At 46.3% G+C, this 26,388-nt stretch overlaps 1 long non-coding RNA gene across 1 annotated transcript; it reads right to left on the reverse strand.

Moving 5' to 3' along the window:
* Positions 1-21,693: 21,693 nt before the first annotated feature.
* Positions 21,694-22,963, reverse strand: LOC140615368 (uncharacterized). The gene is made up of 2 exons (XR_012016038.1): positions 22,745-22,963; positions 21,694-22,475 (listed from the first exon to the last, which is right to left on the reverse strand). It is a non-coding gene; the product is annotated as an uncharacterized lncRNA (long non-coding RNA).
* Between the last annotated feature and the right edge of the window lie 3,425 nt (positions 22,964-26,388).

Genomic DNA, 26,388 nt, shown 5'->3' on the forward strand with positions numbered 1-26,388 from the left:
CATGGCAGGCCCCCCCGCGTCCCCAGCCGTCCTTCTGTCCGCCGACAGGATAGTGTAGCGCCCAGAGGGGGGCGAGGGAGAGGGGACGGCACCCAAGAAACTCGAGTATAAGTGAAAAGTATTCAAATGTAAGGATTCTGAAGGCAGAGTCCACGCTTAGATTTTTCTTTTACAGAATTATCAAAGAATCAATACTTTAGATATTCAAAGCTATATGATCAACCTAAAAAAAATGGAAAAGGAAAAACAATATCGAAAGACATGAGGAAAAAAAACCCACCTTCTCTTGGTTCTTAGGTTTCACTCTTACCCAGGTACCTACCTGCATTGAGATTCCAGATTGATTATTTGGGCTTATTCTGTCCTTGCGAGAAGACTTCATTTCTGGTTTTTCAGAGACAGAACATTTTTCTGTGCTTTCGGGGCCGGCGTGGGCCGGTCAGCCTGCCACACAGTGGACAGGGCAAGCAGGCCCCTCGGGCCCCTCGGAGTGAGCACGGCTCACGGGTCCCCTGCACCCGACGGCCTGCAGCAGGGGACCTGCGGGTCACTGGCCGCAACCAGGGCAAGGAAGCCGCTCGGCCGCCGGCCCCACGGACCCGAGTTCGCCTTCGTGGCCTCAGCCCCCAGGCCCAGCAGCCGCGGCCCTGACACCACGCCGGGCTGAGTCTGCCCTTGTGCCCCGCACAGCGCGGAGCCTGGCACGTCCTGCCCCACGGCCGCCTCCCCATGGCCACGTCAAGGCAGTGGGTGCCACAGGTCGGGGTGGGCCCTGAATCAGGCTGGGGGGGGCTGCCTACCTCCATCAGGGACCAGCCAGGTGGCTGTCGGGGGGTGGGGGTACCTACCTCCATCAGGGACCAGCCAGGTGGCTGTGGGGGTGGGAGGGACCTACCTCCATCAGAGACCAGCCGGATGGCAGCGGGAAGGCTTCTCAGCCCCTCTGGATCTTGGTTTTTCATATATTAAATAGGAATAATGACAAAGTGAGGATGAAATGAGACTTTCCATGTGAAGTGCCCAATGTAAATACTTGGAAAATATTAGTTGTTTTTACTACTATTAATATAGAGTGATGAGAGTCCTTAGCTCACAAAATTTTCTGAAAATTAATTGAAATAATATGAGTAAAGCATCTTAAAAGATATAGTCCATTGAAAGTTTAGTTCCCTGGGTTAACACCTGAAAGTCAGCCCGAGTTCTTTTTGTTTTCTCCTCCTAAAATCATTCTACCAGCATATATTACCAGCACTACTGTGAGGAAATTTCCAGAATCCAGCTACTTCTCACCTGCTCCGTGGCTACACCCTACTCCACACTACCACTAGTCTTGGGACTCCCGGGTGGCTCAGTGGTGGAGCATCTGCCTTGGCTCAGGGCGTGATCCCGGGGTCCCAGGATCGAGTCCCACATTGGGCTCCCTGCAGGGAGCCTGCTTCTCCCTCTGCCTGTGTCTCTGCCTCTCTCTCTCTCTCTCTCTCTCTCTCATGAATAAATAAATAAAAATTAAAAAAAAAAAAAACCTACCACTCATCTCACCAGAATTATGTCCAGTGCAGCCTTCTAACTGGTTTCTGACTTCTGGTCTTGCACTATACAGTGTATTGCCCGATCTAGCAGCCTTTAGTTAAAGATTCTTATTTCAGTTCTTTAATCTAATTTTTTAAATTGAGATCTAATTGATATGTCCGTTTCAGGTATATGACATAATATATTTACATATTGTCAGATGACCCCCACAATGAGCCTAGTGAATTCCCATAGTGGTTTTATGCGTGTGCGTGAAATAGTGACTTTCAGAAAAGTTCCACAACTAGTACGGACAGTTCACGTGTACCCTTTACCCAACTTCCCTTAATCTCAACAATTACATATCACAGGACAATGGTCAAAACCAGGACAGTATTTTAATCAAATTTCCCTTTTGGTCTCAAGTGTTTTCTTTCCTCTTGAAGGGTGCCATTCAGGATCCCATGTGACCTGACGTTATCGCTTTAGTTTCCTATAATCTGTGACCATTTCTTGGTTTCTCCTTGACTTTAATGATTTTTGGATGATTACTGGTCAGTTATTTTGTTGGATGTCTGCTGACTTGAGTTTTGTCTGGTATTTCCTCATGATGAGATTAAGATTAAGCTTTTTTTTTTTTTTAAAGATTTGTTTATGTATTTGAGAGAGAAAGAGAGCACGCTCATGAGCAGGACGGGTGGAGGAAGGGGGGGAGAGAGACTCTCAAGCAGACTCCAGGCTGACGGTGGAGCCTGAGGCCGGGCTGGATCTCACAACCCTGAGACCAGGACCTGAGCCGAAACCAGGTCGGATGCTTCACTGACTGCCTCAAGATCACACATTTTTAACAAGCATGCCAAAGGAGGGAGTCCTCCGTGCACCCTGCCCAGGCTACACAGGGCGGTGGGGAGAGACGCCATAAGATACTGACGTCTTCTTGGTGAGGATAATCTCAACCACTTGATGTCAAGTGCCGTTTATTGGGATTCCCCCAGGATCATGGGATTGCCTTCTCCCTCTGCCTGTGTCTCTGCCTCTCTCTCTGCGTCTCTCATGAATAAATAAAATCTTTAAAAAAAATCGTATCACTATTTTTATTTTGCTCTATAGATTTAATCTAGTTCTATCACTATTTATTTTGCTGTTCAAATTGTCCTAGTTTTGACCTTTGAATATACTCCTGTCGCCTTTGAACATACCCCCCAAAACTTTTTTCAGGCAGGCACTTCCTTTATTGCGGGCACCGAAAGATATTCCATCTTGCATTTTTTCCTACTGTAATCCTAGGAATAACAACTTTTTTTAAGAGCCCTGGCTTCTTTCAGTGGGAAGTGATATTTAGAAGCCGAGATCTAGGTGCCTGATGTACTTGCTGGTGGGGGACGGCATTGCTCCTGGGCCCCATCAGCAGACAGAGCTGTGACGTATGTGCGTGCTGCCCCCTACACAAGCTGTCTTCGGAGGGTAAGTCAGTTCTTGTCATTCCTCTGGTCCACACTCTCCTTTGACTTCTCATTTCACTCAACCCATACAATGGCTCACAAGACCTTACTTGGTCTGGGCCCCCACATCCTCTCTGACTCAATTTCCCTCTCCTGCCCCACTCCAGCCACATTGGTGTCTGCTATTCCTCCAGGGCCACCCAGCCTTTGCACTTATCCCCCAGCTGGAACCCTCTTCCCTTAGATGGCTCCCTTGAATTAGGTCCTTGCTTACGTGTCTCCTTATGAGGGATGATGTTCCTCAGCGGCCAGCCTAAAATAACAGGCTGTCCCCTCCTCACACTAGAACCCTTATGCTCCTCGCCTTGCTTAGAGTTTCCTCCTGCGCTTCACATCTGAGGGCCGCAGCATTTTCTTCCTGCACGTCAACATCTCACATGCTACAGTTTTGCTAGTTTACTGATTTTTGTCTTTGTCTCTGATAGAATGAAAGCTCTGCTTTGTGCACTCCCTCGTACATAGAGGGATGCCTAGCACATAGTGGACACTCAATAAATATTTGTTCAGTAAATAAATGAATGAATAAAAGACTAAATAAAGAATATGAGCTTTGGAATCAGAAAAAAATAATCGATGCCTCAAATCTCACCGGCTGAGGGAAACCAAACAAGTCTGAAAAGGGCTCCGTCCTTCGGTTTCATCATCTGGAGAAAATAATACTTAGCTCATAAGGGGTTATTGCAAGAATTAAATAAGATAATGTGAAGCGATCTTTACCGAATGAATATGTCAAATGCTTGCTAAATAATCCTCAATAAATGATAGCTACTAACGTGATCATCATCCTTAGCTTCTGGCAAAAGAATCCCTTTTGGTCACAGAGTTAGGTCCACCGTAGACTCTACCCCCGCCCCGCTCTTGGGGGGCCATTTTGGCAAGTTTCCTCCTCCAACTGAGGGGCTTCAAAGAGTCCTGGGTCCCACCTCCTGCAGCTGTCCAAATGAGTATTTTTCCAGAGGGTCTGGGACCACTGGGACATTCTCCAGAGCCCTCAGGCATGTTTTGATGTGTTGGCTTGTGTGAGAAAACCCAAAAGGTGTAACTAATTTGTTAAACAGAAATATAAAACAGGCGCCTCTACTTGCATCTGGAAGGAACCAGCAGGGGAAACAAAGAGGTTTGCCAGGACGTCACCCAGGTCCTTTCGAAGGGACAACCTGCCCATGTGATCCTCCAGCAGAGGGACTAGGCTAAGTTGAGGGACCCTAACACACGCCCCCCACACCCCATGCCACCCTACCTCCAGCATGAATTTCCAACACTGATCCCCAGCCAGTCCTTTGGGGTCTCTGGGGGCAACTGAGAGCTGGGAGGGGCTTGGGGTCTTCAGCTGTTACCCGGGTCAGAGGCTCTCCAGGGTACCCGCCCCCCGGGTTCCCATCCGGGCCCCCCGGAGGCCTTAGTTGGCCTCCCCTCTCCTGACACTGACATAGTGGAGAGAGCCTCCATTCTCCAAATGGTCCCTCATGCGGTTTCCCAGTCTGATGCTGAAACATTTTTACAGGCTCTGCCCCAGCAGCTGTGTGCCGGGAAATGGGCCGAGACATCCGGAGGCCTCCCAGTCATCCAACCTCAGGAAATAAGAATGCTGGCTCCCTGCCACGCTGTTGGTCAGTCTCGTTGGGGCCTTAGAAACGTGGAGGAAGCCTGGATGGTGTCTGGACTCAGAACTTGAAGGAGGTTGTGATATGGACCAGGAGAGTGGGCGCAGTCCTCATTTTAATGTGCCTGTGGACAATTTAAGGCAAGGAGAGGAGGCTGGAAGGAACTTGTGGCTAATTTGCTCGAGCAGCAGTCCCGTGGTGGACGGGGCTGTGACCTGGGAGCAGACGCCTGGAGTTCCCCTCCCACTGGGCCACTGTGCTAGCAGCTCTAGCACCTAACTCCAATAAATTATTATGAGGATCAAATGAGGTAACGTATATAAAAACTCTTTGTAATGTGCTCCTTGACCGTGAGGAGCCCTCACCACTTCTCCCAATCTCCACTACGGCCTCGTCTGCCTCTCTCCGCTGTGTCTCTTTCTTTCTCTATCTCTCTGTACATATGTGCGCACACTCATCCACCTGTTCCTCCAACTGGGTTCTAAACTGGGGTGTTACGGAGGATTCATTGATTCAGGATTACATGGTGGTGGTTAAGCATATGGGCTAGGTGCCGGACTCCCTGAAATCACGGACTCCCTGCTGCTTTCCGCAAGTGACTTCTGGCATGTTCCATAGCCCCTTGATGCCTCAGTTTCCTCAGCTTAAAATGGTGATGGTGATGATGATATGGTCCCTACTTCCACTGAGTTGCTGTGAAGTCCTCAAACTATGTTGAATATCTACAAGTACTCAGTCAATTTAGGCACCAATGTTTCCATACACAAATTGGTGATTTTCCAAAAAAAAAAAAAAAAGGAAATGTGATCACGTTTATTTTATGATAAACTGCACTGTATGAATCTGAGTTTCTTTGTGATTTGGCTCAGAAATTGTTCTAAGGGCTTAAAGGACCCCAATTAACACCATGAACATAAATCATCACTGTGTGAGATGGAGAAAGAGTTGACTATTTGAGCTCTTGCACTGTGCGAATTCTGGCTGGCCAAGATGAACCTTGCAGGTCACACTCCATGATTTTAATCTGAAGCCGAAGGGGCCTAATAGGAACAATATCATCGCTAAACTGAAGTCACCAGACAGTGCCTCCTTTGAATGCCTGAGGCTGACATTCAAAAATCCTGTCATTACATGTGAGGTGACCTCTTCTGTGGCTGAGAGCCTTGTTCCAATAAGTGGAATTCCATTGACTGAGTGCATCTCCCAAAGCCAGTTACGTGAAACACTAGTTCCTTAGAATGCTAATATTGTTGGGTAAAAATCAGTTCCACGTTCCTTATTTGGGCAATTTGAGATGAAACATAAGTAAGCAGGTTCCTTTTACTAGAGAACTTTCTAGAGCCTTCAACATGTAATCTATACTGTGAATTCCCAAGACTGGGCCATCATTTAGGGGGTTCACAAATATTCTTGACCCCAGACCCATCTTGTAGGGCTTATAGGACCTTGGAAAATGCCAGCATGGTGGGATTTAGAACAGACCCGGAGGAGTGAAGTCCCAACTCTATGATTTACTCCCTGTCAAAGTGATTTTGTAAAGCACATTATTTCATTTCTTTGAGCTCAGTTCTCTCATCCACAAGGTGGGAATAAAGTACACACATGGATAAGCTATATTTGAGAAAGAAAAGTGATGTGTGAATGTATGAGATGAAAAAAAAAAATGAATGCCAGTGTGACATTTCCTGCCATTGGGCCCTAGCGGTAAGAGGTGTCTCCCAACTGTCCAAATCTGTACTTCCATTTTGTGGCTACTCGTCTCATGTGCCTTGTACCAAGACCTTAAAATGTGGCTAATCTATAAATGTAAAATCTGTGCCAAGTTTTGAAGACCTAGCACCCCCCAAAAATGTAAAACATTAAATTATTCCCCATTAAGTGTTGAGATATTTACATATGACGAATAAAATAAAATATATTATTAAAATTAATGTCAGCTGTTTCCTTTTACCCTTTAAAATCCTGCCAATAAATAAATAAATAAATAAATAAATAAGTAAATAAATAAATAAAAATAAAAAATAAAATAAAATCCTGTCACTTTTTAAAAATAAGTCTACTACTAGAAAATTGTAAATGATAGAGCAGCTCACACTTATGCTTTTCTCCTGGAGAGCACGGTCCAAATGGCTGGACGAGTCTTAGAACGGTTCCAAGCTCTCACGTTGTTCGGGCCTTGTCTGCGAACTGCACAGAGCCACTTCCCAGGCTGCCTGAGCAGCTCTTAGGGGGTCAGCGGCCAGGCTGGATTTCCAGAATATAGCAAGCATGGCCTTTCCTGCCGCAGCAGGTTCAGGAAGAGTTAATGAATGAACTGCGGAAGATGGATAAGCTATGTATAATGGAGGCCAATTTCAAAGTCAAGCCGGGGGAAGGCATTATTTGGTCTGCAGTCTGTTATTCTGGGCTGGATTTTTGATTTCATATCAGACTCACACTCTGTCGGCCTCTGGCAGACAGGCCGGCACTGCCAACGTAATCACTCATTAGGAGTGTCTACATCAACCGGGCACTTTCTCCGAGCTATTCAAGGAGTGAGTTAAACAGACCTTGGGCCTCCTGGGCTTCCAATAGGTACTTGCCTTAAGACAAAGAGTCTCAGGGCTCCAGAATGTCCACCATCCAAAGGGGGGATTGCCTTACAGGTGTAACAAACACCTGAATATTGTGCCCAGGCATTGGGTACGGTGGGCGAATAGTGAAGGCGAGGGCGGAGAGGGGAAAGGGGAATTTCCCTAGTGCTTTGGCTGCGTCTCTCTAAGGACACGCATCACTGCCTACCCTGTATGACGCGTGCGAGGGTGTCTGACCTCCCTTCTTAGAACACAGCTCCAAGGAAGTTTCCAATGAGTATTCATATCGGACTTATCTTTGTGTTATTACCCGATAGAGAACCTTGAACTTGAATGTTCAGATAATGTATAAGGAAGAAAGTGAAAGAGGGATGGAAGGTGAGGAGGGAGGAAGGAAAGACAGAAGGAAAAGGGGTGGGAGAGTGGGAGGGAGGGAGGAGGGTCAAGAAGCACATCCTACTAGAAGATCATGATCTGAGAGTTCCAGGAAGTCCGGGGCCACACCAGGTAGGCATTCACCGTGGAATGTGTGGAGTTGCTCCTGTACCAAGTCATCTCCCGCCTCCTCAGAGGAGGGCGTCTGAGGGGTGTGATAGGGCCAGAAAACCCTCCTTGAACGCTGTGCTCCGCGCATCTACCAGTCGCTCACCACCACGTTGCCCAGTGCTCTTTATTGCCACACAAATTATTGTAATTTTGGTTTTTTCTCTTTGCACCTAAGCTCGTTCCTCAAAGGTGTGGGAAGTTTCGCCAGAGACAATGAGCCCCGTAATAAGACGGGGACTACACACGGGGAGCCCAGGTCAGAGAGACAGCCAGGCCGGGCAGGGCCGACGGGGTGCGGGGCTGGTGTCCCCGGGCCCCCGGGGTGGGGGGGGGCTCGATGTGGGCCTGAGCCTGCCGGGCCTGCGGCTGCCCAGGGCTCCTGCCAGGCCCCTCGGGGCCCCCTCCCCTCCCTGCCAGGCCAGCCCCAAGGACGGCGCGGGGCCGGGGACGGAGAGCGGGGGGCGACCCACGGAGCAGGGGAGCAATTAAGAAATACCGATCAGGGCCTAATTGAGCTGAGGGGAAGCGGGGGACGGCCAGCATGCGCTTGCACCAGCAGCCTTCCAATAAGGGGTGTGTGGGGAGGAAGCCTGGGCCCTCCCCTCAGCCATCCTCAGCATTCCCATCAGAGGCCCCGGAAGCACGAGCCGGGCTGCTGGCGGGGCCAGGCCTGTGTGGGCGCGACGCCTCCTCTGCTCCGTCCTCGTCCTCCGCCCGGCCCCTCGCCTCCCGGCCCAGAGCCCAGGCCCGAGCACATCTGCTCCCTCCCGTCAGCCTGGCAGCACCGGCTGGCAGGGGTTCCCAAGGAGCCGACTGCACCGCAGGGGCCCTCATTAAGGCCTTCCAGCGCGGTGCCCCTGGAGGTGGGCGAGGGTGAGCAGAAGTGGCACTTGGGCCAGCTGGCGACAGCTGCCCCCCGTGCCCTGGCACGGCTGCCCGCCCCTGCCCTCCCAGCCCACATCCTGGTAGGACGGATCTGACCCTTAGCCCACTGCCTGATTAGAGATGATGATGCTATTTTTTTTAAAGCCATTCCTCCCTAATGAGCTTCCGCATCCCCGTTTCCAGTCAGAGCCCACACGAGGTAGGAGCTGGGCAGGGCCCGCGTCCTTAGCAGCTGGCTCAGCGCAGCGGCCCTCTGCAGCCTCATTATCACAATTCCCAGAACCGATGCAAGCCTTTGTCTAGGAGCCTGTAACTTGTTAGTGGCTTGAGGCTGATTCACATCTTCTCTGCTTCTGGGGGAAAGGCACAGGACCCCAGACAAGCGCGTCTCCAGCCCCAGCCACGTCAGAGAAGCTACGAAGAACTCCAAGGCTCTCACACTTGGGGTGCGGTGGCTGAGAGGAAAGCACGGGTGTGCACCCCCGTTGTGATGGAAGTCACGCTGTACCACAAGTGTGACATCTGGTGCACTCAGCCTAGCACAAGCGGAGTGGAACTCAGAGGTCACGGTCTGACCTTGAGATGGAGACAAGATGGGTCCAAAGTTCCCCCTCCCACGCTTCCACGGAATTCCAAGACCTTCCCTGCATTTCTGGGGATGCCTGCAGGCCTTATATTATCACTGTCACCTCCGGGCTCCTGTGTCCATGCGCGTGGTGTCTCGGCTTTACACACCCAGACCCCCGAGAGCTCCGTCTCTTCCTCGAGTTTCACCCAGCCAGAACACACCCCCCTCCCGGAGCGTCCCTGAGGGCCGTGGACACGAGAGAGCCAGGATCCAGGGGAGATGGAGAAACGAGGGAAGGCTCTGCAGGGGGACCGCCGCGCGTCTTGCAGCCTTAACACGCCGAGGGCCAGAGTCCCGCGGTCTACGTCCCGACTCCCCTCTTCTGTCTGCCTCTCTGATCTCTCAGCCCTTGAGAACACAGATCCCAAAACAAAACCAAATACAAATTTCTCTGTTGCTTCCTGCAGAGAAGCTTAACCATCTCATCTTGTTACGGGGCATCCTGCTGTCCCTTATGCCCCCGGTTCTTTCTGGTCCCCCTCGGAGATTTTTTGAGATATTTTCCCAGAGATAGGGCCCTGGCTACGATGAATTCTATGCTAACTACTCGGGCGTAATATTTTCGCTTTATTATCTTTGCTAAGACGTCATTCTACGCGGCACATTGCTTGCCTACTTCTCCTGATAAGCACTAGAATTCCCTCACTTGACGTGATCTTGGAAACGGATTTTCCCTCCAGTGCAGTGTTAGGAACTTGCTCTTGGATCCCAATCAACGGTTGTTTCACAGGAACTTTTACCGAGGTTTAGGATCCCACTTTGACAGGATCGGAACCCCCCTTTGGGGCCATTCCTGGCTAAGTGAGCTGTCCTCTTGGGGGTTCACAAAGCACCTCGTATGTACACCCGCCCCACCGCTCGCCAGACTGTAACAGCTAAGTGAGGGCTCAGTAGTTCTCCGAGTCAGTTCTGAGACTGAACATCGTTTGCCGTCCTGCACCCGGCACACTGCAGGACCTCAAGACACATTTGTTGAATACATACACAAACTGCCACCAGCCACCCCTCATCTAGTAAGTGAACTTCCCTACAAGACACCCCTGACTTGTGACCACACTGATCACTTCTGATAGCCTCCAGCCACAGGGAAATCACAGTTTTCTTACGACTAGGAAGTTCTTCGTCTTGTTCAGGCTATATCTGACCTACCGCAACCCGTAGCCACTGACACCTAGAGTCCAGCGTAACCAAACTCGGCTTAACAGCCCTTCAAATATTTACCCCAGCTCTTTCCCTCTGGGCCTTCCCACATTTTTGTCTTTCTCCCATTTTGTCCCCATCTTTGGCCTCACTACAACCTCTTCCTCTTTCATGTTATAACTTGAATGTCACTTGCCTAGTAACCTCCTGTGAACCATGTCCCCACAATGACACTCTTTCGTAGTCTTATGTTGGTTTCCTTCTCAGTACGTGTCACAATTCGAAATTATAGGACTCTTTTTGTATCGATCAGGACAGAAATCCAACACTAGCTAATTTAACCCATAAAAGGGCCGGCGTCTATTCCCCTACCTAACCCAAAGGCACCTCTAGACCGAGGAGTTCACATGAAGTTTCCAGGGCTCCTCCTCTCTTCATCTCCTAACTTCTGCCTCATTCCAGGCTTACATTAATTTTCAAGAAGATTTTTTTTCCCACGGGATGGCAGAAATGGTCACTGTCTCTTCTAGTATTATACCTTTTACAGACTAAGATCCCTAAGAAAAGGGCACAGGTGTCTTCCCCAGTGGCTTCCACAAAATTCCTGAGCATGATCATGGCCAGACTGAAACCAATCACTGAAGCCAGGGGTCACTGATGGACCAGATCTAGGTCAGTTGCCCTCTTTGGGATCAATGGCTGCACAGGGAAATTAGTAAGGCCAGTACTTCAGAAAAATGTATGCTCCATATGAAAAAGGTAATGGACAATTTCTCAAAGGAAGAAATCCTGAACAACCACAAAATATGGAGGTTTTCCCATTCAATGCCTATCTCCCCCCTTAGTCATAGGTGCCATTTGCTAGAGCCCCCTTTGTTTTCTTTTCCACTTGTCAGGGACCCTAGCACATAGTAGACGTTCAATTTATTGGATGAATGAATGTATCAAGTGTGTCTTCTCTTCTTTAGGCTGAAGACCACTCCTCCCTGTTTCCACAACCTTTCTTCACATTGACTGTTTTTTGGTATTGCCAGCAATCACTACCACACTCTGGATCAGGATGCCGAGCTTCCAACCCATCCCCTTCCACAAATGAGCCAGTTTTCTCATCTATCAAATGGGAAACATAACCCTGGACATCAGTTTTGGAAAAGATTAAGTGAGATAATAGAAGTGTTTTATGGAGTACCCCATATGAGATTTAAGGCAAAAATAGTGCCAGGGGAGCTTCCTTAGAAGTGCTTTCAATGGAATACATGAAAATACGCAGTTAAAGACCCTTTACTGTGATCTCAGATTCACTATCTCTGGGAAGCTCCCCAGCATCTATTCTGGCTGTTGACATAGCATTTTTCAAGATCCCAGGGCCTGGTTGGCGTTGTCAACACTGACCTGGAGACCAGAAAGGAAGGACTATGCTACTTCTGCAAGACGCAGTACCACGGAGGACGAGGAGGCCACAGAACAGATCGACAGGAATATATTGCACATTTACTGCTTCATAGTCTAGTCTACTGCTTTAAGCTCTCTGCTGCACGTGATGCCTAACCCATCCAATGAAAGAAGAACGAACCCACAAATCTTAAGATACCTGGTTTCCTTTCTGGCGTTAAAAATAAAACCCTGAATTTGAAAGAAAATCACCTTCCTATTTAAGTATGTTTATGTCCTCAAAACCCAGGTGTCTAAACAACTCACAGAATTCCTTCCTGGCTTGATCCAAACATCTCATCTAATTCCCTCTCTTGCACATTCTGGTCTGGCCTCAGAGACATACTTGCAGTTCCTCAAACTTGCTTTCACTCTCTCTATTCCTTCCGGGCTTCAGTGCTACCTCTGCCAACCCTTTTCCCTCACCGTTTCTTTTTGCTTTACTTCATGTCTTCCAGGAAGTTGTTCTTGATCTCTAACCTAAAGGACAAGCTAGGTGTCCCTCAATAAGCTTCCAGAGTGTCCTGTACTTACTGTCTTATCAATGATGGTAGAGACACTGTCTTTATCATTGCTCTGCCTTCTATACAAAAAAAAAAAAAAAAATGTAGGGCATGTAGTAGGTATTCAGGTTTTTTTCTCGTGGTTGTTTTTAACATGAATGAACTCTCAACTCGGGATAACAAGAAGAGACACCTACCATTCAGAAATAAAATTTGGAGCATAACTCATTGTCTGCTCCCCTATCACCCTGGGTCTTTTCAATGAGGTCATTGAGAGCCATCATGTCCCACCCACACACATGGAATTTGAACTGTGGCTTGTGACATTTGGAAGGGATTTAGGGATCGTGGTGATTATTTGGATGGATTTGTATCATGTTGTGGGCCCCACAGCATTTCAAGCCCTTGATCAATACACAGAGTGGATGTGGGCCAACAAATTGTGGTATGTGCTAGCGAGGGACCCAGAGTATCATTTCTTAGGGACCATAACACTTGTGGATTTTTCTATGCTTTTTTGGATGGTATTCTTGAGTGCTCACTTTACAACCAGGGCCACGACTTTTTCAGAGATGTTGACAAATACAAACTCACCAGGGAAATTGTAATCATCCCTAATCTAGCTGGAGCTGGAGTCGTAACCTTAATAAGTATAAGTAGATGCCATCTGTCTATCCACCTCCGCACTGCTGCACTAGCCCCTTCTTTATCTGCTCAGTCTGGGAGAACTGCCAACTTCCTGTTAGGGGCCATTCTAAGAGCAAGGAGAGGGCCTCGTGTTTCTCAGTAGGTCCAGGTCTCATCCCTCAAATGAGTGAAAGAACAGCAACATATCTCACTGACTTGTGGGTGTTTTCTAGTCTCTCAGTTTTCAAGGATTCAAAGACTCATACCTCTAGAATCATTCTTCTGGGCTAGAGTATCATTCTCCCAAAGGCCCCTATGAAGTACTTATCACGTAGCACTCTTAATTTCCAGGGATAGAAAACCCAAATCAAAATGCCATAAAGCAAATGCCATATTGGTTTACATCACTGAAAAGACCATGGCATGGGGTGCTAGCTTTGGGCCGAGCTTGATTCGGGGTACCTAACAATGTCCTCAGGGAGCAGGTCCTCCTTCTCCATCTCTCCCTCTGCCTGCTTGGTGTTAACTCCCTCTCAGGAAAGCTCCCAAGGGGGACTTAGCAGTAATAGGCTGCCATTTCTTCCAGTTCCACTTTTGACAGCTCCTGTGCTCAAGCAAAAGTGCCACGATTGGCTCTGATGGGGCATAAATGTTTCATCTTGGGTCCCATGCCCATCCCTAAATGATTCACTGCAACTGGAGATATAAGATGCTAGGCCTGAGGTCATATGCCAAAGGATAGAGGTAGCTCCACAAAACTGCATGGACCAAGGATGTGGTACTAATTATTCTTAGAGGACAATTCAAATGTTACCACTATAAAAAATGGGTATTAGGCAGCCAAAAAAAAAGCAAATTCTTACCACAAATAAACCTGTGCATCAAAGCCTTAAAAATGCTCATTCTTTTTCTCATTTACCTTCTCTCTTTATATTATATAAAATATAAAGAGAGAAGAGAATTATTGTATTAATAATAAAATAATATTATTATATTAATATTATTATTAATAATATTAATATAATAATATAATTAATGATAATATTAATAATATATTATATTAATATAATGATATAATATATCATTAATATTATATATGATATTATTATTAATATATTATATAATATATAAAGACAGAATATATATTCATGCATATATATTTTTTCTAGGGAATATATATATATATATTTAAAGGAGTAATCATATGTACAAAAATTTGTGCTCAAAGACACAGGGACATCATTGCAACAGTATTTTCCAAGTAAGAGGGAATCAACTACATTATGAAAAGTCAAATCATGGATTATTATGCATGTGCAAAAATGGTATTTTTCAAGAATAATTCATGGCATAAGAAAATGTTCATGATAGAAGAAGAAGTAGAATGAAATGGATATATATTGCATGCACAAATCATATTTAAGAATCGTGTTCATAGTAATTATGTAAGGTGATGATGTGATCACTGCTCTTACAGTGGTCGCCACTCCACAACATGTAAATATGCAAAATCACTGCATTCACACAGTGTTCTGTGCCCACTATGTCTCCATAAACCTGGAAAAAGAACATTGAAAATAAGAAACATATTCATAAAAATATAGAAATAAATAGCAAAATGGTAGCAATGGTTATCTTTATGGGTTTAGGACCGCAAGCTATTGTTTTCTTCTTCATGTTTCCTATATAAAGTTCTTTTACAATCAGAGAACAAAGCAAGTTCTTTTTAAATAAAAAGCAACCACGTTACCTTGGGTTTACAGTCACCTCGCTTGGATTACCAACCCTAAGCAGGGCCTTGAGGTCAGGCAAGTGTTGAGAGCTTTCAGGGAAGGTCTGCTCTAGGGAGGCCAGCCTTCATTGCACCAACAGCAGGGTAGCCTGTGGACCTGCTGGAGGAAAAAGAACTTGAGGCAGTAACCAAGAAGCATCGGGAAGGGGAATAGCTTCGTCCTGGTTGGGCTCCAGTCAGGCCTGGGTGGGCCCCAGAACGTCCTTGCAGAAATTCTGCTGCATCTGAGGCTTCCAAAGGGGTGGGCACCGTCCTTAGCTCATTAGAGTGGTGTGTGAAGCATGATAGAGAACAACAAATCCCTGATTTGGGGCGTGCGAAGGCAGCACATGAGCTCGCTTGCTGGGAGTGGGTGACACTTCCCACAACTTTCCCCAAATCTGCCAATCCTTTGAGGAACAGCTTGAACAATTATAGAAACCACAATAATTTAATTTCTTATATATGTTTTTAAGGCATTCTTTACTTTTCAAGATACTCTCACATATCCCGCCTCGTCTGATCTTTCCACGGACTCTGTGAAGTAGGGGGTCCAACCAATGTTCCCACTTGTCAGATTTTGAAAAAATGAGGCATTTAGAAGAAGAAAGCTTAGTTAGAGAGACTCTTTTTTTAATTTAGATTCAATTAATTAACATATAATGTATTATTGGTTTCAGAGGTAGAGGCCAGTGATGCATCAGTCTTATATAGCACCCAGTGCTCATGACATCACGTGTCCTCCTTAATGTCCATCATGCGATTGTCCCATCCCCCACCCTTCCCTCTCCAGCAGTTTGTTTCCTATGATTGAAAGTCTCTTATGGTTTGTCTCTCCCTCTGGTTTTGTCTTGTTTTATTTTTTCCTCTCTTCCCCTATGATCCTCAGTTTTAGTTCTTTGATTCCACTTATGAGTGAGATCTCAGGATAATTGTCTTTCTCAGATTCACTTATTTCACTTAGCACAATATCCTCTAGTTCTATCCATGTTGCTGCAAATGGCAAGATTTCTTTTTCCTTTTTTTTTTTTTTTTTTTTTTTTTTTTTTTGATGGCTGAGTAGTTTCCCACCGTATATACAGACCACATCTTTCTCCATTTACCTGCCGATGGGCATCTGGGGTCTCTCCACAGTTTGGCCATTGTGGACACTGCTGCTCTAAACATTTAGGGTGCAGGTGCCCCGTCAGATCACAACATTTGTATCTTTGGTGTAAATTCCTACTAGTGCAAATGCTGGGTCATAGGCTAGCTCTATTCTCAACTTTTTAGTATTTGTACTGCCGAAGCGAGCACTAGTCTCACCAAACCTCCATCCTGTTTTCCAGGGTGGCTGCACCAGCTTGCATTGGAGAGACTCTTAGTAAGAGGTATTTAAGTTGCATTCCAGCTGATTTGGAAACATGGGGATGCATCATAAATAGAGAGAAGGCAATTCCATGGATACCCCTAGGTCAGGAAATGACCCTGGAGCCTACAAATAGAGGATCAATCATTGCAGCTAATCTCAGGATCTAGAAGAGGAATACAGAGGAGAGAGATAAATTCTAAAGAGGGAGCTCTCTGTGTACAGAAAAAAAAAAAAAAAAAAGGTTTTGGGCACCTGGGTGGCTCAGTGGTTGAGCATCTGCCTTTGGCTCAGGTAGTGATCCCAGGTCCTGGGATCGAGTTCCCCTTTTCCTGTGAGGAGCCTGCTTCTCCCTCTGCCTGTGTCTCTGCCTCTGTATCTCTCATGAATAAATAAATAAAAATCTTTTTAAAAAATAATGAAAAAAATTAAGATATTTAGAAACCCCAAATACTGGAAAGATCATATTGCCCACCCCCATGAGTAATTCAAAATACAGGACTATATAATAAAATCTTATATACTATCATATTTAGCAATATTCCTTCCCCCCTCAAAAAAAAAAAAAAACCACAAAACTATCCTTTAGAAAAGAAGGGAGTTCCCTTATATTCAAGCTACTTCAAAATGTCTCATATTCTGGGATGCTCACTGTAATACTTCATTTTGAACAAAAAGTACTGTTTGGGGAAGATGGATTAGCCCTAGAACTTTCTCAGTTAAGGCTGGCTTGGGATAATTACTGAGGTTAGCTAGCAGAATTGGTTAAAAAAAAAAAAAAAGGAGAGAGAGAGAGAGAGGCAAATTCAACAGTTTTACTAATTATTATAATTATGAGCCCCTAATTCCAAAAGTTGACCATTGTTGTGAACAGGCTTCTTAAAAGTAATTTTCGTATGCATAAGAGTCAGTGTTGAGGAAAGTACAAATATGTACATATGACAACCTCAAGGATGCTGATGTTCTGGAAATGGCTTCTGTGGGCTTGGAGACAAAATGCCCAGTGACCCCGTCACACGTGGATTCAGTCAGTCTGTACCTCTAACAGCTCATGCAGAAATACAACTGATGTTCTCCGGAAAGAGACTTTTTGAGTCTTAAATGATTAAATGACTCAAAAAAGTGGCTGCCACGATAGCAGATATTAATGCCAAAAATATATTTTTTTATTTTTTTATTTTTATTTTTTTTGCCAAAAATATTTTTGAAGAGTTTGAATAAAGTTGCTTTGTGATATATGAGAAAGAAAAGGCGTAATTTTTTTAAGAGAGAGACAATCCCAAGCAGGCTCCACAGCCAGCAAGGAGCTGGGTACAGGGCTCAGTCTCACAACCCCGACATCATGACCTGAGCCAACATCACAAGTCAGACACTTAACTGACTGAGTGACCCAGGGGCCCCAGAAACGCATATTTCTCCATTGATATAGTATTCCATATGTGGTTTACAGTAGTTGGATGTCACTAAATGACTAAATTAGATACAAGAGGCACGCATTTGATCATTCCATCTACATACCTAGAAGTTCATCTCTTCACGTTGGTAAGCAAAACTTTCTCATTGATTTTCTCACTGAGAGAATAAGAGGAAAACCTAATTTTGGAGACTCAAATGCATAGATGTATGTGTATATATATGTATATATATATATGATAGATATAAGGAATTCAAAAACAGTTCTGATTTTTGTTATTATGACTCAGTTCTTTTTTGAAATGTCAAGTATCAAAAAGTTCCAAAACGGCCTTTTGGGTGTTCGCCTCTGATGTGGCTGGTCTACGTTTGATCTATGTATCGTACAGCATATTGATCTGCTAATTTGCTCATCTAGGTCTCCTGGGTCTGTGGTCCAAATAGCATCCAAATGCTGAAATCCAAGAGTAGTAAGATCATGTGGTACAGACGCAGACACGGAGAATCACCTCTTTCAGAGTCCGGGGAAGACACCGAATGACAATTCTGTCGTTCTCTTAGGGATTACAGGACCCCTTAATCCTGATTCCTGGTCTCCTGTCTATTCAGGGAGTGAGACTGCAGCAAAATCTCATTAACCCTCTAATTAGTTTCCTAAGGCAGCCGTAACAAATTACCAAACACTTGCTGGCTTACAACAACAGAAATGAATTCTCTCCTGGTGTGGAGGCCACCATGGGTAGTCAGGCTGTGAGGGAGAAGCCATCCCGGGCCTCTCTCCTAGCTTCTGGTGACTGTCCACGAGCCGGCCTTCCTCGGCCGGTAGGTGTAGTCCAGGCCGTGTCTTTTCTTCACGTGGCTTTCCCCGTGTGTGTCTACGTCTCAAATGTCCCTCTCTTTTCTCTTATAAGGACACAAGCCAACATTAGTCTGGTCTGCTCTAGTGAGGCATGAAAACGAGTAGCTGGAAAGGTAAAGTCAACGTTAAAATAAAGCCTTGGGTGTGGGTAGGGTGCCCCTTCTTTGCACACTTCCCATCATTCACTTTTCTGTACTCTTCAAGAGGCCAACAAGGTCTAAGATAGCAAAGGAGACCATTGTCTCTTCCACTTAAAGCCCAGCACAATGCAGCCACTCTGCAAGTATTTGTTACATGGAAGAATGAATGAATGAATGAGAGGGAGAAAACTTTTTCAGCACATTGGGCTGTGTGCCTCAGACCTAGCTTTCACCTAGGGTCTTATCAGCCCACACTGCCCCTCCCTGGCACCTCCAGACCTTCGAGGTGTGCGCACTCTCCGAGGTATGGGTGCCTCGAAGACTAAAGCACCCAACTTCCTTCCTTCCTTCCTTCCTTCCTTCCTTCCTTCCTTCCTTCCTTTCTTCCTTCTTTCCTTCCTTCTCCTTTTTTTCTTTCCATTATTTTTACTAATTTCCTTCCTAAGTATGCCGTCCACAAAGCAGAATTTAAATGGGGCCAAGTCCACGTGATGGGATGAGCACTGGGTGTTATATGTTGGAAAATTGAATTCAGTGAAAAATTTTAAAGAATAAATTTTTTTTTAAACGGGGGTGGGTGGGGGAAGGAGGCCAAGTCATGGAGTCTTTCCACTAATGAAGTTCTGGACTTCCAGAAATAGACACAAATGACAGAATCAAACAGAAGAGGCCTTTGTAAAACTTCTAAAAGAAATAAACTTATGTAAGGAAGGCTGTGCTGGAGTGTGTGTGTGTGTGTGTGTGTGTGTGTGTGTGGTGTACAGGGTATATAGCTGAAGGTCACCAAAACTGAGAGGTCACGGGGGCGCCTGAGTAGCTCAGTCGGTTAAAGGCCCAACGCTTGGTTCTGGCTCAGGCTGTGATCTGGTGGTCACGGGACCCAGCCCTGCGTCCAGCTCTGTGCTCAGTGCCAGAGTCGGCTTCAGATTCTTCCTCCCTCTCCCTCTGCCCCTCCCTGCTTGTACTCTCTCTCTCTCTCAAATAAATAAATAAAATTTTTAAAAACAAACAAAAAACCTGAGAGGTCACAGGAGAGATGCATTTCCTAGAACACCAAACTAGAAGTTCAACCCCCAGAAGACAGAGGCCTTAATGATAATGTGGACTCCCACACTTCTACGGTGCAGGCTCCAAAGGGCGCCGTGAAGGGAGTCCTGATCGTTGCCACCACCCTTTACGGACTCTAGTATAGATATCAACATCCCACCCTCGCATCTCATCAGCCTCTTCCCTCTTCTCTGATGTTTTCTTGCATGGCCCTCATCTGACTTTGCTAACTTATAACTTCTCCACTGTTTACCGTTCCTAAGAGTGGTCATAATTGGGTGGAACAAACTGATGGAAGGCCCCACAGCTTTCCAGCCACAGAAGAATGAATGATGGTGGGGAAGAAATATTTGTTCCACACCACCTAGGTAAGGAGGGACTCTGCTGCCTTGTAGGGCGAACATGGGGACAGCAATCCTCATGTTCCCTCTCTCTCTCTCTCTCTCTCTCTCTCCTTCTTCTTCTCCTATGTCTAAGGCAACAGTCACTAATTTCTACTATGCATCTTCATAACATTTTATTCTACTAATTCTATTCTTTTATGCTATTCTTTCTTGGGCTCATCCCTCATCCAAGAAAGATGAGACGTACCAAACGTGACTTACGTTCCCGGCCAGTTTTATTTGGACTCGTTCCAGATTGTTCATAGCAATTAAAAAATGGCACCAAGGCTTTACCTCAGTCATCTTCCTCCCTAGCACCCCAGGAACAGCCTTATTATGCTGTGGGAAAAAACTGGGTTGAGTGTCTCTAAGGTAAGCAATGAGTTGAATTTAAGTAAATTATAATCAAAGTAGAAAGAAAAGAGCGTAGTAATTTGAAGTGGGTTCAATTCAAAAGCACAAAATAGTCTGTAATTTCGAGGCAAACTGTATGAACTGAGCACCAATTTCCTCATCCGTAAAATGGAGCTGTTGCTACGTAGCTCACGGGGTTGTGGCAGGTCCTAAATGAAAAGAACATCTGGAAAATGTGTAACACATAAGAGCTATTCAGTAAGTGTCCAATAAATCATAAGCTGTTCAATTAGTTCTCTTACCTCCAGCCCCTAAAAACACTCTGATATGGACTATGTTTTTTTTTTTTCATAATAAGTGTGACATCTAGACATATTTGTTCCAAATTTCAATACAATTGTATTCAAGCCCAGATTGGTTTCAAATATTGTGTCAGGAGCGTACATGACTTTACATACAGGCTTCTGTTGTACACATAAGACTCGGGCATTTCACTGTATGTAAATTATACTTCAATAAAAAAAAAAATGTCCACTCTCTTCTCTCTCAAAAGTGTGGGACTGGGCTCCTATTCCCTGAAAGGCCCCCTGACATCCCTGCCTGGCCTCCAGCTGCAAATGTGCCCCAGCTGGGAAAGGTGAAGACAAGCTGTTTAAATGTTTATGGTACTGCACTTCCTCAATTATAAACCCACATTTTCTCATTTTAATATTTCCAGAGAAGCAACTTACATTCAATGGACATTTGATGCAGGGTTTCTTCCCTCGATGCCCCTGCAGGTCATTCACCCCCTTACTCTCTGCAAAGTCACTCTGAAACCACAGTGTGTGTCAGGTCAGTGCCATCCAGGAACCACTGAGATCTGCTCACTGAATGTAGATAACCTAGGGATACGCAATAACTGATATACTTGGCATTTCCTACGTGCTACGGTTTTACACATATTCACTCATTTGGTCCTCAAAACAAAACCCATTGGAATGGCAAGATCATTATCCCTGCACGACAGACAAGGAAAAGGAGACTCAGAGACGTTAAGGAGCTTGCACAAATTCAGACCGCGTCGAAGTGGAGAGCCGGGTACCTGAAGCCAAGCAGTCTGGCTCCCGAGGCTCGGCCCCTCACCACCAGGCCTCTCTGCCCCTCTACGTGCCCTAATGTCAGTAACAGGAAAACCCGGGTGTGCTTACTGAACGCCCGTTGAGTGCACTGAAAACGAGGGGGCAAAATTTTGTAGTTCTAGGCCTTCGGGACACTTGAAACCTGAACAACAGAGATGTGGGATGTTAGAAATACTGTTGATGTCAGAGTGCAAGACTTGTGGTGCCCAGGCAAAAAAGAGGCTCTGTGGAAGACACTGCTGGAAGGGGCCTTGGGGGCTGGCTGAGTCCAGTCGAGCTGCTATAATAAGATGCCATAGACTGCATGGCTTATGCGTAACAGACATTTATTTCTCAGGTTCTGGAGTCGGGGAAGTCCCAAATCAAGGTGCCAGCAGATGTGGTGTCTGGTGAGGACCTGCTTCCTGGTTTCCAGACAGCATTCTTGTTGCTCTGTTGTCGTCCGGCAGGTGGGTGCAGGCACCCTCTGAGCCTCCCTTACACAGGAACTAATTCTTTGCATGAGGGCTCCAACCTCAGACCTAAGCACCTCTCAAAGGCTCCACCTCCAAATACCCTCACACTGGGGGATTAAGTTTCAACATAGGAGTTCGTGGGGAGGGCGTACTAAATTGGGCGCAGCCCTCTCGCATCCCTGCGAACAGAAGCCAGGCCCGTCCCTATCTGACTTCGACGAGAGAGGCTCCACATTTATTTCGAACCTGTTCTTCTTGAGCTTTCACCTTGTTGAATCAATCCTCCATCCTCTTCTTAACTCCATGTCTCAGCGCATGCCCCATCCTTGACCATTTCAGCTGGCAATGAGCCCGGGGGCAACTCCTTTGGTTATTTCCTACGGCATCTTGGTACCTCTCACAATGACTGGCTCTGTGCAACCCTGAGATTTCCACAAGAGACCACAAATTGAGAGCAGGAGTACCCTTCGCCCCCATACCCACCCCTACAGGGAGCCTAGAACTCACTGTGGCTCAAATGCTTAATGACGGTGGCCAGATACCTTGGTTCTCATTGTCCATTGCCACTCAACCTCCGTTTATCTGTCAGGTGCTTAGAAGAGTGTCCACCTCATAGTAGGCAGCAAACAAATACTTCTGAAGCAATAAATAAATAAAGGAATGTGTCCATCTGTACCTGCTTGCAGGTTCCCTGAAGATCAAGGAAGCTCCCATGAACGAAAGCCCATTAGATGCAACAAGTGTCAAGTTTTTTCTTATCTTCAAAGAATGTATAGATAGGATCAAATGCCTACAACGATGGCCATTCCAGTGGTCCGAGGTGACCCCTATTGATCTCTGTTTCCTGGTATTCAGCCCTTGTGAATCAGGGATGAACTGCGCAATCAGAATACTCTAGAACTTACAGTGTGTAACTTCCAAGGCTAGGTCAAAAAAAGGCACCGTCACTTCCGCCCTGAAGGCCTCCTTTGCTGGGAAGCCAGCTGCCATGTCAGGAGAACGCGCGGTTAGCCTGTGGAAGAGCCTTCACAAAGAGGAATTCAGAATTCCCCCCCGCAGCCAGCACCAACTGCCAGCCACGTGAGGGAGCCACCGTTGAACAGGAGCCTCTAGCCTCGGTCCAACCTTCAGATGACTGCAGCCCCAGCCGACGCCTGGAATGTTACCTCACAAGAGACTCTGCTGCAGAAGCACACACCTAAGCTGCCCTGAAGTCCTGGCCCTCAGAAAATATGACAGATGATAAATACAAATTACTGTCCTAAATCCACTAAATCTTGCGGGCCATTTGTTATGGAGTCATGGATTATAAAGGAAAACAAAACAAAAAGTAGAAATACCAAGTATTAAGAGAACCCACTATCTGGTGGCCTGTTTTGCCTGTCCTAGCAGAGAATCCTCACGGTGGGAGAGAGGTTATTCATGTCAGCGGGTGGACACAATGCCCAGGAAGCTTCACGATGGATCCAGGTACGAGAGGAGGGGGAGGACCCTGACCGAGCTAGGAGAATACGCTTCCAGCGAGTGCTTGCCCCCTCTGCTACCTCCCCTGTGTCTTCTCACCTCTCTGACAAGCCCCAAATAAGGAACATTGACCCCATGAGGTGATAAGGGGAACAAAGGACACTGCGCCAGGCCTGGGAGACCTGGGCCAACCTTCTTGCCTTGTCTATACAGGGCTTAGTCCATATAGTGACTAACACAAGTCAAGAAGAGGCGCCCCTTCCTCCCTGCAGCTGCAGCCTCGCTGCGGGACACTTGTGGAAGGACACAGCGTGGCCTGGATTTCCCTACCTCTGGCCCTCTTGGTTGGCACCCTTCTGCACGGCACAGCCCACCCCTTGAGGGGTTATCTTGACAGATCAATGCTCAGACCCTCCGGTTGGCCTGCCTGGTGCTGGTGAGTGGTCAGCAGAGGCCTCGCAGACTTAGCATCCCAGCTTGGTGGGGGGGTGCAGGGTGGAGGCAGGCCCTGCCCACACTGGGAGCAGAAGAGGCAGCAGAGCACACTGCCCCCCGTTGCCTGGGCCAGGGCCCCATGTGTAGGTCTGAGCTCACCCACAGCCTTTATTTTTAGCGAGTAATCAGCCTTCATTTTGTTCCTCTCAGCGAGCCCCCCCCCCCCAAGTCTAAATGGCCCGTGTAATTAGCACCTCACCAGCTCTAATTCCCTCCCTAACTGCCTGGAATGACCATCCAGCTGACCTTTGTTCCCTTAATTGCTGTTGGACTCCTGATCCCTGCACACCACTTCTCTTCTCCCCCTTCCCTCCCTTCTGACTCAAGGAGCTGTTGTTGTTGTTGTTGTTGTTGTTGTTGTTGTTGTTGTCGTTTTTAAAAATTTTATTTATTTATTCATGAGAGACCCATAGAGAGAGGCAGAGACACAGGCAGAGGGAGAAGCATGCTCCATGCAGGGAGCCCGATGCTGGACTTGATCCTGGGACTCCGGGATCACGCCCTGGGCTGAAGGCAGACGCTCAATCGCTGAGTCACCCAGGGATCCCCTCAAGGAGCTGTTGTATACAGTACAGTCAGTATTCAGCTTTTCTTTTTGAATCCCGGGGAGTCTTTGGAATCCCTATAGTTCTGCTAGTTGAGAGCCATCTTCCTGAAAACAACCCTCATTTGCTGTTTGAAACCACATCCTCCTGCCTAGCCTTGCTGGTTTCGTAGAAATTAACTTCCAGGTCAAGAGAATGGGTATAGCCAGCCGCCTTTTATAGGAGAGGAAGTTGGGGGCATCAGGGAATTCCGGGCTTACTTGTGCAGCTAGTTACTGATGGGGTGAGCCCACTCTCCTGAGCACTGGACGCAGTGGCCTCTTGCTTCCCTGCTTCTTCCAGTTGCATAACTCAAACGTGGACTGCCTCAAGGATCTTAATTTCTACTCATACTCTCATACTCTCTTAATGCCAGCCACCCCACTCACATTTCGTTTTAATCTCAACCTCGAGTTTTCTGAATTTAAAAATCGCTTTTGCCCCATCTTCTGCCCCAAGATGCTATACAACAATAGTAAAACATATCATTTCCTCGCCACCTGTCATGTCTCAGGTGCCATTTTGATGCCTTACAGAGACTATCTCATTGTGTTCTCCCCTCAACTCTATGAAACATGATTGCTCTCCCCCTCACTGTGCACACTCAAAAGTCGTGGCTCCAGCTCTAGTTCCTTCCATCTCTTGCAATTTTAGTTTTTCTCACTCCAGGGAATCATGCCTACCAACACACAAATATGACTTAATATCTCCCATCTTCAAAAAATAACCTTTGGGGGCAGCCTGGATGGCTCGGTGGTTTAGTGCCATCTTCAGCCCAGGGCGTGATCCTGGAGACCCAGGATCGAGTCCCACATTGGGCTCCCTGCATGGAGCCGGCTTCTCCCTCTGCCTGTGTCTCTGTCTCTCTCTCTCTCTCTGTGTCTCTCATAAATAAATAAATAAATAAATAAATAAATAAATAAATTCTTAAAAAAAATAACCTTTGGTTCACATGCTCCTTCAGTCTTCACTTATTTCTCTCCTCCCAATTACAGAATAATTTCTATTTTTAAAAAAAGTCAAAAAAATAAAAAAATAATAAATAATAAATAATAAATAAAAAGTCTGTATTTTATGCTCCAATTCCTCCCCTCCAACTTCATGGAAGACAATCCAGTTGGTTTTTGTGCTTTCCACAATTCTTGTCAAGGTCACCAATAACTTCCGTGTAGCTAAAGCCAATGAGCAATTCTTATCTCTCATTCTACTTGACTTGCCAGCAGAATTTGACACAGTTGATCTCTCTCTCCTTTTTGACACACTCTTAGACTTCCAGGCACCAGGACACCACTCCCTCTTGCTTCTTCTCCGACCTCCGTGGCCCCTCCTCCTCAGTGACCTTTGCTGGGTCCTCATTTCCATTCCCTCCAAACTGGCTTAGAGTCCAGTTCTTAGACTTCTGTATCAACACGGACTCTCTAGGTCATCCCATTGTGTCTCATGATTTTACATAGTATCTATATGCGATGACTACTCAGTTGGATCTCCAGTCCTGACTTCACCTATGAATCTCTGATTCACATGTCTGATCTCTTACCTGATATCACTACTTGCCTGATGAACAGGCAAACTAAATTTAGCACGTTCAAAACCAAACTTCCATGCAATCTTGGTGGAATGCCTCCCCAAAACTCCTCCTCATCTCAGTAAATGGTAACGTCATTGTCTGACTTGCTCAAGCCCAAAACACTGAGGTCAGCTTTAACTCCTCTTTTTCTCTTCTGTCACAAACCTAACAATCTAGCAAATCTTGTCAGCATCCCCTTACAGTTATATCCACGACCTCATTACTGTTCACCGTTGCTACTTTTACCCCTTTGGTCTAAGATACCAACATTTTTGCATCTATTTTTTTATAAATTTATTTTTTATTGGTGTTCAACTTGCCAACATATAGAATAACACCCAGTGCTCATCCCATCAAGTGCCCCCCTCAGTGCCCGTCACCCAGTCACCCCCACCCCCCGCCCACCTCCCCTTCCACCACCCCTAGTTCGTTTCCCAGA

Source organism: Canis lupus, chromosome 23, assembly GCF_048164855.1.
Source record: "Canis lupus baileyi chromosome 23, mCanLup2.hap1, whole genome shotgun sequence".
NCBI classification, from domain to species: Eukaryota; Metazoa; Chordata; class Mammalia; order Carnivora; family Canidae; genus Canis; species Canis lupus.